The following is a 10,662-nucleotide window of genomic DNA, read 5'->3' on the forward strand; positions in this document are numbered from 1 at the left end:
ATGAGCACCCAAATATAAATTTGCAGAATCCACGACAACAGTGTTATCAAACTGTTCCAAGAAGGGAAAGGGAGAACTTTGTGTGATGAAGTCACACATGAGAAAGCAAACTCTCAGAAAGCTTCTCTCTAGTTATTATGTGAGAATACTTCCTTTTTGACCGTGGGCCCCTATGGGCTCCCAAATATCACTTTGCAGAATCCACGACAACAGTGTTAGCAAACTGTTCCAAGAAGGGAAGCGTGGAACTCTGTGTGCTGAAGTCACCTATCTGAAGGCAATCTCTCAGAAAGCTTCATTCAGGTTCTTATGTGAGGATACTTCTTTTTTCACAATGCGCCCCTAAGGGCTCCCAAATATCACTTTGCAGAATACACGAAACAGTGTTAGCAAACTGTTCCAAGAAGGGAAGGTGGAACTCTGTGTGATGATTTCACACATCGGACGGCAACCTCTCAGAAAGCATCTCTCTAGTTTTTATGTGAGGATACTTCTTTCTCACCCTCAGCCCCTATGGGCTCCGAAATATCACTTTGCAGAATCCAGGACAACAGTGTTACCAAACTGTTCCAAGAAGGGAAGGGTGGAATTCTGTGTGATGAAGTCACACATCAGAAAACAATCTCTCAGAAAGCTTCTCACTACTTATTATGTGAGGATATTTCCTTTTTCACCACGGGGAAACCTATGGGTTCTCAAATAAGGCTTTGCAGTTTGCACGAAAATATTGTTAGCAAACTGCTTCCTGAGGTCTAAGTTGTAAGTCTGTGAGATGACCTCACTGATCAGAAAGAAGTTTCTCAGAAAGCTTCTTCACGTATTGAACTGATGAAATTTCTTTTATCAGCGCAGGCCTCAATGCGATCCAAAGAAGCCCTTCTGAGGTTCCTCAAAGACAGTGTTAATGGACTGCTCCACGAAACGTAAGTGTAACTCTGTGAGATGAATTCACACATCACCAAGATGTTTGTAAGAAAGTTCTTTCCACTTTTCTTCTGAGGATATTTCCTTTGTCACCGTAAGCTTCATTGCGCTATGAAGTATCTAATTGCAGATTTCCAGAAAACTGTGTTAACAAACTGATCACTGATGAGATACGTGTAACACTGTGAGTTGCATTCACACATGGCAATGCAGTTTCTCAGAAGGCTTCTTTCCTGTTTTAATCTGAGAGTATTTCCTTTTTCACCATAGCCCTCAATGAGCTCCCAAATATCAGTTTGCAGAATCCACGACAACAGTGTTAGCAAACTGTTCCAAGAAGGGAAGTTGGAACTCTGTGTGATGAAATCCCATATCAGAAAGCAATCTCTCAGAAAGCTTCTCTCTAATTTTTATGTGACGATACTTCCTTTTTCACCCTGTGCCCCTATGGCCTCCCAAATACCACTTTGCAGAATCCACGACAACTGTGTTAGCAAAATGTTCCAAGAAGGGTAGTGTGAAACTCTGTGTGAGGAAGTCGCACTTCAGAAAGCAATCTCTCAGAAAGCTTCTCTCTAGTTATTATGTGAGGATAATTCCATTTTCACCAAGGGATCCTATGGGCTCAAAATATCACTTTGTAGTTTCCACGAAAGAGTGTTAGCAAACTGCTTCCTGAGGTCTAAGTTGTAAGTCTGTGAGATGAACTCACTGATCGGAAAGAAGCTTCTCAGTAAGCTTCTTTCACGTTTTGAACTGATGAAATTTCCTTTATCAGCGTAGGCCTCAATGCGATCCAAAGAAGCCCTTCTCAGGTTCCTTAAAGACAGTGTTAATGGACTGCTCCACGAAACATAAGTGTAGCTCTCTGAGATGAATTCACACATCACGAAGAAGTTTCTAGGAATGCTTCTTTCTAGTTTTCATCTGAGGATATTTCCTTTATCACCGTAAGCTTCAGTGCGATATGAAGAATCTCATTGCAGATTTCCAGAAAATAGTGTTAACAAACTGATCACTGAATAGAAACCTGTAACTCTGTGAGTTGCATTCACACATGGCAATGCAGTTTCTCAGAGGGCTTCTTTCAACTTTTAATCTGAGGATATTTCCTTTTTCACCATAGCCCTCAATGAGCTCCCAAATATCACTTTGCAGAATCCACAACAGTGTTGGCAAACTGTTCCAAGAAGAGAAGGGTGGAACTCTATGTGATGAAGTCACATATCGGAATGCAATCTCTCAGAAAGCTTTTCTCTAGTTTTTTATGTGAGGATACTCCCTTTTTCACCATGGGCCCCTATGGGATCCCAAATATCACTTTGCAGAATCCACAACAACAGTGTTAGCAAACTGTTAGACAAGGGAAGGGTGCAATTCTGTGTGATTAAGTCACTTTTCGGAAACCAATCTCTCAGAAAGCTTCTCTCTAGTTCTTATATGAGGATACTGCTTTTGTCACCATGGGCCCCAATGGGCTCCCAAATATCACTTTGCAGTTTCCACGAAAAGAGCGTTAGCAAACTGCTTCCTGAGGTCTAAGATGTAAGTCTGTGAGATGAACTCGCTGATCAGAAAGAAGTTCCTCAGAAAGCTTATTTCACGTTTTGAACTGATGAAATTGACTTTATCAGCGTAGGCCTCAATGCGATCCAAAGAAACCCTTCTCAGGTTCCTCAAAGACAGTGTTAATGGACTGCTCCATGAAACGTAAGTGTAACTCTGTGAGATGAATTCACCCATCACCAAGAAGTTTCTCAGAAAGCTTCTTTCTAGTTTTCATCTGATGTTATTTCCTGTGTCACCGTAAGCTTCATTGCACTATGAAGAATCTCATTTCAGATTTCCAGAAAACGGTGTTAACAAACTGATCACTGAAGAGAAACGTGTAACTCTGTGAATCGCATTCACACATGGCAATGCAGTTTCTCAGAAGGCTTCTTTCCAGTTTTAATCTCAGGATATTTCCTTTTTCACCATAGCCCTCAAAGAGCTCCAAATATCACTTTGCAGAATCCACGACAACAGTGTTAGCAAACTGTTCCAAGAAGGGAAGGGTGGAACTCTGTGTGATGAAGTCACACATCAGAAAGCAATCTCTCAGAAAGCTTCTATCTAGTTTTTATGTGAGGATATTTCCTTTTTCACCCTGGACCCCCATGGTCTCCCAAATATCACAATGCAGAATCCACGACAACAGTGTTAGCAAACTGTTCCAGGAAGGGTATCGTGGAACTCTGTGTGCTGAAGTCAACTATACGAAAGCAATCTCTCAGAAAGCTTCTCTCAGGTTCTTATGTGAGGATACTTCTTTTTTCACAATGCGTCCCTTAGGGCTCCCAAATATCAGTTTGCAGAATACACGACAACAGTGTTAGCAAACTGTTCCAAGAAGGGAAGGGTGGAACTCAGTTTGATGAAGTCACATATCCGAAAGCAATCTCTCATAAAGTTTCTGTCTAGTTATTATGTGAGGATATTTCCTTTTTCACCGTTAGCCCCTATGGGCTCCCAAATATCATTTTGCACTTTCTACGCAAAGAGTGTTAGCGAACTGCTTAATGAGGTATAATTTGTAAGTCTGTGAGATGAACTCACTGATCAGAAAGAAGTTTCTCAGAAAGCTTCTTTCACGTTTTGTACTGATGAAATTTCCTTTATCAGCGGATGCCTCAAAGCTATCCAAAGAAGCCCTTCTCAGTTTCCTCAAAGACGGTGTTAATGGACTGCTCCACTAAACATAAGTTTAACTCTGTGAGATGAATTCACACATCACCAAGAAGTTTCTAAGAAAGCTTCTTTCTAGTTTACATCGGAGGGTATTTCCTTTGTCACCGTAAGCTTCATTGTGCTATGAAATATCTAATTGCAGATTTCCAGAAAACTGTGTTAACAAACTGATCACTGAAGAGAAACCTTTAACTCTATGAGTTGCATTCACGCATGGCAATGCAGTTTCCCAGAAGGCTTCTTTCCACTTTTAATCTGAGGAAATTTCCTTTTTCACCATAGCCCTCAATAAGCTCCCAAATATCACTTTGCAGAATCCACGACAACAGTGTTAGCAAACTCTTCCAAGAACGGAAGGGTGGAACTCTGTTTGATGAAGTCACACATCAGAAAGCAATCTCTCAGAAAGCTTCTCTCTAGTTATTATGTGAGGATATTTCCTTTTCCACCATGGGCCCCTGTGGATTCCCAAATATTACTTTGCAGTTTCCACGAAGAGTGTTAGCAACCTGCTTCCTGAGGTCTAAGTTGTAAGTGTGTGGGGCGAACTCACTGATCAGAAAGAAGTTTCTCAGAATGCTTCTTTCACATTTTGAACTGATGAAATTTCCTTTATCAGCGTAGGCCTCAATGCGATCCAAAGAAGCCCTTCTCAGTTTCCTCAAAGTAAGTGTTAATGGACTGCTCCAAGAAACATAAGTGTAACTCTGTGAGATGAATTCACACTTCACCAAGAAGTTTCTACGAAAGCTGCTTTCTAGATTTCATCTGAGGATATTTCCTTTGTCACCGAGATCTTCATTGCGCTATGAAGTATCTCATTGCAGATTTCCAGGAAACGGTGTTAACAAACTGATCACTGAAGAGAAACGTGTATCTCTGTGAGTTACATTCACACATGGCAATTCAGTATCTCAGAAGTCTTCTTTCCAGTTTTAATCTCAGGATATATCCTTTTTCACCATAGCCTTAAATGATCTCCGAAATATCACTTTGCAGAAGCCACGACAACAGTGTGATGAAACTGTTCCAAGAAGGTAAGTGTGGAACTCTGTGTGATGTAGTCACACATCAGAAAGCAATCTCTCAGAAAGCTTCTCTCTACTTATTAGGTGAGGATATTTAATTTTTCACCATGGGCCCCTATGGGGTCCCAAATATCACTTTGCAGTTTCCACGAAAAGAGTGTTGGCAAACTGCTTCCTGAGGTAGAAGTTGTGGGTCTTTGAGATGAACTCACGGATCAGAAAGATGTTTCTCAGAAAGCTTCTTTCACGTTTTGAACTAATGAAATTTCCTTTATCAGCGTAGGCCTCAATGCGATCCAAAGAAGCCCTTCTCAGGTTCCTCAAAGACAGTGTTAATAGACTGCTGCACGAAACATAACTGTAACTCTGTGAGATGAATTCACACATCACCATGATGTTTATAAGAAAGTTCTTTCTAGTTTTCATCTGAGGATATTTCCGTCGCACTGTAAGCTTCATTGTGCTAAGAATTATCTAATTGCAGATTTACAGAAAACTGTGTTAACAAACTGATCACAGAAGAGAAACGTGTAACTCTGTGAGTTGCATTCACACATGGCAATGCAATTTCTCAGAAGGCTTCTTTCCAGTATTAATCTGAGAATATTTCCTTTTTCAAAATAGCGCTCAAGGGACTCCCAAATATCAGTTTGCAGAATTTATGACAACAGTGTTAGCAAACTGTTTCAAGCAGGGAATGGTAGAACTCTGTGTGATGAAGTCACACATCAGAAAACAATCTCTCAGAAAGCTTCTCTCTAATTTTTATGTGAGGATACTTCTTTTTCACCATGGGCCCCTATGGGGTCCCAAATATCACTTTGCAGAATCCTCGATAAGAGTGTTAGTGAACTGCTTCCTGAGGTCTAAGTAGTAAGTCTGTGAGATGAACTCACTGATCAGATAGAAGTTTCTCGGAAAGCTTCTTTTACGTTTTGAACTGATGAAATTTCATTTCTCAGCGTACGCCTCATTGCCATCTAAAAAAGCCCTTGTCAGGTTCCTCAAAGAGAGTGTTAATGGACTCCTCCACGAAACATAAGTGTAACTCTGTGAGATGAATTCACACATCACCAAGAACTTTCTAAGAAAGCATCTTCTCTAGTTTTCATCTGAGGATATTTCCTTTGTCACCGTAAGCTTCATTCTGTTATGAAGTATCTTTTTGCAGAATTCAAGAAAACGGTGTTAACAAACTGATCACTGAAGAGAAACGTGTAACTCTGTGAGTTGCATTCACACATGACAATGCAGTTTCTCAGAAGGCTTCTTTCCAGTTTTAATCTGAGGATATTTCCTTTTTCACCATAGCCCTCAATGAGCTCCCAAATATGACTTTGCAGAATCCACGACAACAGTGTTAGCAAACTATTCCAAGAATGGAAGGATGGAACTCTGTGTGATGAGGTCACATAACAGAAAGCAATCTCTCAGAAAGCTTCTCTCTTGTTCTTATGCGAGGATATTTCTTTTCTCACCATGGGACACTAGGGGCCCCTAAATATCACTTCGCAGAATCCACGAAAACAGTGTTAGCAAACTGTTCCAAGAAGGGAAGAGTGGAACTCTGTGTGATGAAGTCACACATCAGAAAGTAATCTCTCCAAAAGCTACTCTGTAGTTATTATGTCAGGATATTTCCTTTTTCACCATGTGCCCCTATGGACTCCCAAATATCACTTTGCAGTTTCCACGAAAAGAGTGTTAGCAAACTGCTTCCTGAGGTCTAAGGTGTAGGTCTGTGAGATGAACTCACTGATCAGAAAGAAGTTTCTCAGAAAGCTTCTTTCACGTTTTGAACTGATGAAATTTCCTTTATCAGCGTAGGCCTCAATGCGATCCAAAGAAGCCCTCCTCAGCTTCCTCAAATACATTGTTAATGGACTGCTCTACAAAACATAAGTGTAACTCTGTGAGATGAATTCACACATCGCCAAGAAGTTTCTCAGAAAACTGCTTTCTAGTTTTCATCTGAGGATATTTCCCTTGTCACCGTAAGCTTCATTGCGCTATGAAGTATCTAATTGCAGATTTCCACAATACTGTGTTAACAAACTGATCGCTGAAGAGAAACGTATAACTCTATGAGTTGCATTCACACATGGCAATACAATTTCTCAGAAGGCTTCTTTCCAGTTTTAATCTGAGGATATTTCCTTTTTCACCATAGACCTCAACGAGCTCCCAAATATCACTTTGCAGAATCCACGACAACAGTGTTAGCAAACTGTTCCAAGAAGGGAAGAGTGGAATTCTGTGTAATGAAGTCACATATTCGAAAGCAATCTCTCAGAAAGCTTCTCTGTAGTTTTTCAGTGTGGACACATCCTTTTTCACCCTGGGCCCCTATCGGATCCCAAATATCACTTTGCAGAATGCACGACAACAGTGTTAGCAAACTGTTCCAAGAAGGGAAGGGTGGATCTCTGTGTGATGAAGTTACACATCAAAAAGCAATCTCTCAAAAAGCTTCTCTCTAGTTATTATGTGAGGATATTTCCTTTTTCACCATGGGCCCCTATGGGCTCCCAAATATCACTTTGCCGTTTCCACGAAAAGAGTGTCAGCAAACTGCTTCCTAAGGTCTAAGCTGTCATTCTGTGAGATGAACTCGCTGATCAGAAAGAAGTATCTCAGAAAGCTTCTTTCACGTTTCGAACTGATGAAATTTCCTTTATCAGCGTAGGCCTCAATACGATCCAAAGAAGCCCTTCTCAGGTTCCTCAAAGACAGTGTTAACGGACTGCTCCACGAAACATAATTGTAACTCTGTGAGATGAATTCACACATCACCAAGAAGTTTCTCAGAAAGTTTCTTTGTAGTTTTCATCTGAGGATATTTCCTTTGTCACCGAAAGCTTCATTGCGCTATGAAGTATCTAATTGCAGATTTCCAGAAAACTGTGTTAACAAACTGATCACTGAAGAGAAACGTGTAACTCTGTGATTTGCATTCACAGATGGCAATGCAGTTTTTCAGAAGGCTTCTTTCCAGTTTTAATCTGAGGATATTTCCTTTTTCACCATAGCCCTCAATGAGCTCCCAAATATCACATTGCCGTATCCACGACAAAAGTATTAGCAATCTGTCCCAAGAACGGAAGGGTGGAACTCTGTGTGATGAAGTCACACATCACAAAGCAATCTCTCAGAAGGATTCTGTCTAGTTATTATGTGAGGATATTTCATTTTTCACTATGGGCCCCTATGGGCTCCCAAATATCACTTTGCAGTTTCCACGAAAAGAGTGTTAGCACACTACTTCCTGAGGTCTAATGTGTAAGTCTGTGAGATGAACTCACTGATCAGAAAGAAGTTTCTCAGAAAGCTTCTTTAACGTTTTGAACTGATGAAATGTCCTTTATCAGCGTAGGCCTCAATGCGATCCAAAGGGGCCCTTCTCAGGTTCCTCCAAGACGGTGTTAACGGACTGCTCCACGACGCATAATTGTAACTCTGTGAGATGAATTCACACATCACCAAGAAGTTTCTCAGAAAGTTTCTTTGTGGTTTTCATCTGAGGATATTTCCTTTGTCACCGAAAGCTTCATTGCGCTATGAAGTATCTAATTGCAGATTTCCAGAAAACTGTGTTAACAAACTGATCACTGAAGAGAAACGTGTAACTCTGTGAGTTGCATTCACAGATGGCAATGCAGTTTTTCAGAAGGCTTCTTTCCAGTTTTAATCTGAGGATATTTCCTTTTTCACCATAGCCCTCAATGAGCTCCCAAATATCACATTGCCGTATCCACGACAAAAGTATTAGCAATCTGTCCCAAGAACGGAAGGGTGGAACTCTGTGTGATGAAGTCACACATCACAAAGCAATCTCTCAGAAGGATTCTGTCTAGTTATTATGTGAGGATATTTCCTTTTTCACTATAGGCCCCTATGGGCTCCCAAATATCACTTTGCAGTTTCCACGAAAAGAGTGTTAGTAAACTGCTTCCTGAGGTCTAAGTTGTAACTCTCTGAGGTGAACTCACTGATCAGAAAGAAGTTTCTCAGAAATCTTCTTCCACGTTTTGAACTAATGAAATTTCCATTATCAGCGTAGGCCTCAATGCGATCCAAAGAAGCCCTTCTCAGGTTCCTCAAAGACAGTGTTAACGGACTGCTCCACGAAACATAAGTGTAACTCTGTGAGATGAATTCACACATCACCAAGAAGTTTCTCAGAAAGCTTTCTTCTAGTTTTCATCTGAGGATATTTCCTTTGTCACGTAAGGTTAATTACGCTATCAAGGATCTCATTTCACATTTCCAGAGAACTGTGTTAACAAACTCCTCACTGAAGAGAAACGTGGAACTCTGTGGGTTGCATTCACACATGGCAATGCAGTTTCTCAGCAGGCTTCTTTCCAGTTTTAATCTAAGGGTATTTCCTTTTTATCCATAGCGCAAAATGAGCTCCCAAATATCACTTTGCAGAATCCACGACAACAGTGTTAGCATACTGTTTCAAGAAGGGAAGGGTGGAACTCTGTGTGATGAAGTCACATATCAGAAAGCAATCTCTCAGAAAGCTTCTCTATCGTTCTTATGTGAGGATACTTCTTCTTTCACCATGGGCCCCTATGGGATCCCAAATATCACTTTGCAGAATAAACGAAGAGAGTGTTTGCAAACTGCTTCCTGAGGTCTAAGGTGTGAGTCTTTGAGATGAACTCAATGATCAGAAAGAAGTTTTTAGAAACCTTCTTTCACGTTTTGAGCTGTGGAAATTTCCTTTATCAGCATAGGCCTCAATGCGATCCAAAGAAGCCCTTGACAGGTTCCTCAAGGACGGTGTTAATGGACCGCTCCATGAAACATAAGTATAACTCTGTGAGATGAATTCACACATCACCAAGAAGTTTCTAACAATGCTTCTTTCTAGTTTTCATCTGAGGATATTTCCTTTGTCACCGTAAGCTTCACTGTGCTATGAAGTATCCGATTACAGATTTCCAGAAAACTGTGTTAACAAATTGATCACTGAAGAGAAACGTGTAACCCTGTGAGATGCATTCACACATGGCAATTCAGTTTCTCAGAAGGCTTCTATCCAGTTGTAGTCTGAGGGTATTTCCTTTTTCACCATAACCCTCATTGGGCTCCCAAATATCACTTTGCAGAATCCACGATAACATCGTTAGCAAACTGTTCCAAGAAGGGAAAGGTGGAACTCTGTGTGATGAAGTCACATATCAGAAAGCAATCTCTCAGAAAGCTTCTCTCTAGTTATTATGTGAGGATACTTCTTTTCTCACCTTGGGCCCCTATGGGCTCCCAAATATCACTTCTCCGACTCCACGACAACAGTGTTAGCAAACTGTTCCAAAAAGGGAATTGTGGAACTCTGTGTGATGAAGTCACACATCAGAAAGCAATCTCTCAGAAACTTTCTCTCTAGTTATTATGTGAGGATATTTCCTCTTTCACCATGGGCCCCGGGGGCTCCCAAATATCACTTTGCAGTTTCCACGAGAAGAGTGTTAGCAAACTGTTTCCTGAGTTCTAAGTTGTAAGACTGTGAGATGAATTCACTGAATAGAAAGAAGTTTCTCAAAAAGCTTCTTTCACATTTTGAAATGATGAAATTTCCTTTGTCAGCCTAGGACTCAATGCGATCAAAAGAAGCCCTTCTCAGGTTCCCCAAAGACAGTGTTAATGGACTCCTCCACGAAATATAAGTGTAACCCTGTGAGATGAATTCAAACATCACCAAGAAGTTTCTAAGAAAGCTTCTTTATAGTTTTCATCTGAGGATATTTCCTTTCTCACCGTAAGCTTCATTGCGCTATGAAGAATCTAAATGCATATTTCCAGAAAACTGTGTTAACAAACTGATCACTGAAGAGAAAGGTGTATCTCTGTGAGTTGCATTCAGACATGGCAATGCAGTTTCTCAGAAAGCTTCTTTCCAGTTTTTATCTGAGGATATTTCCTTTTTCACCATAGACCTAAATGAACTCCCAAATACAACTCTGCACAA

The sequence above is a fragment of the Rhinopithecus roxellana genome, chromosome 20 (genome assembly GCF_007565055.1).
Source record: "Rhinopithecus roxellana isolate Shanxi Qingling chromosome 20, ASM756505v1, whole genome shotgun sequence".
Lineage (NCBI taxonomy): Eukaryota > Metazoa > Chordata > Mammalia > Primates > Cercopithecidae > Rhinopithecus > Rhinopithecus roxellana.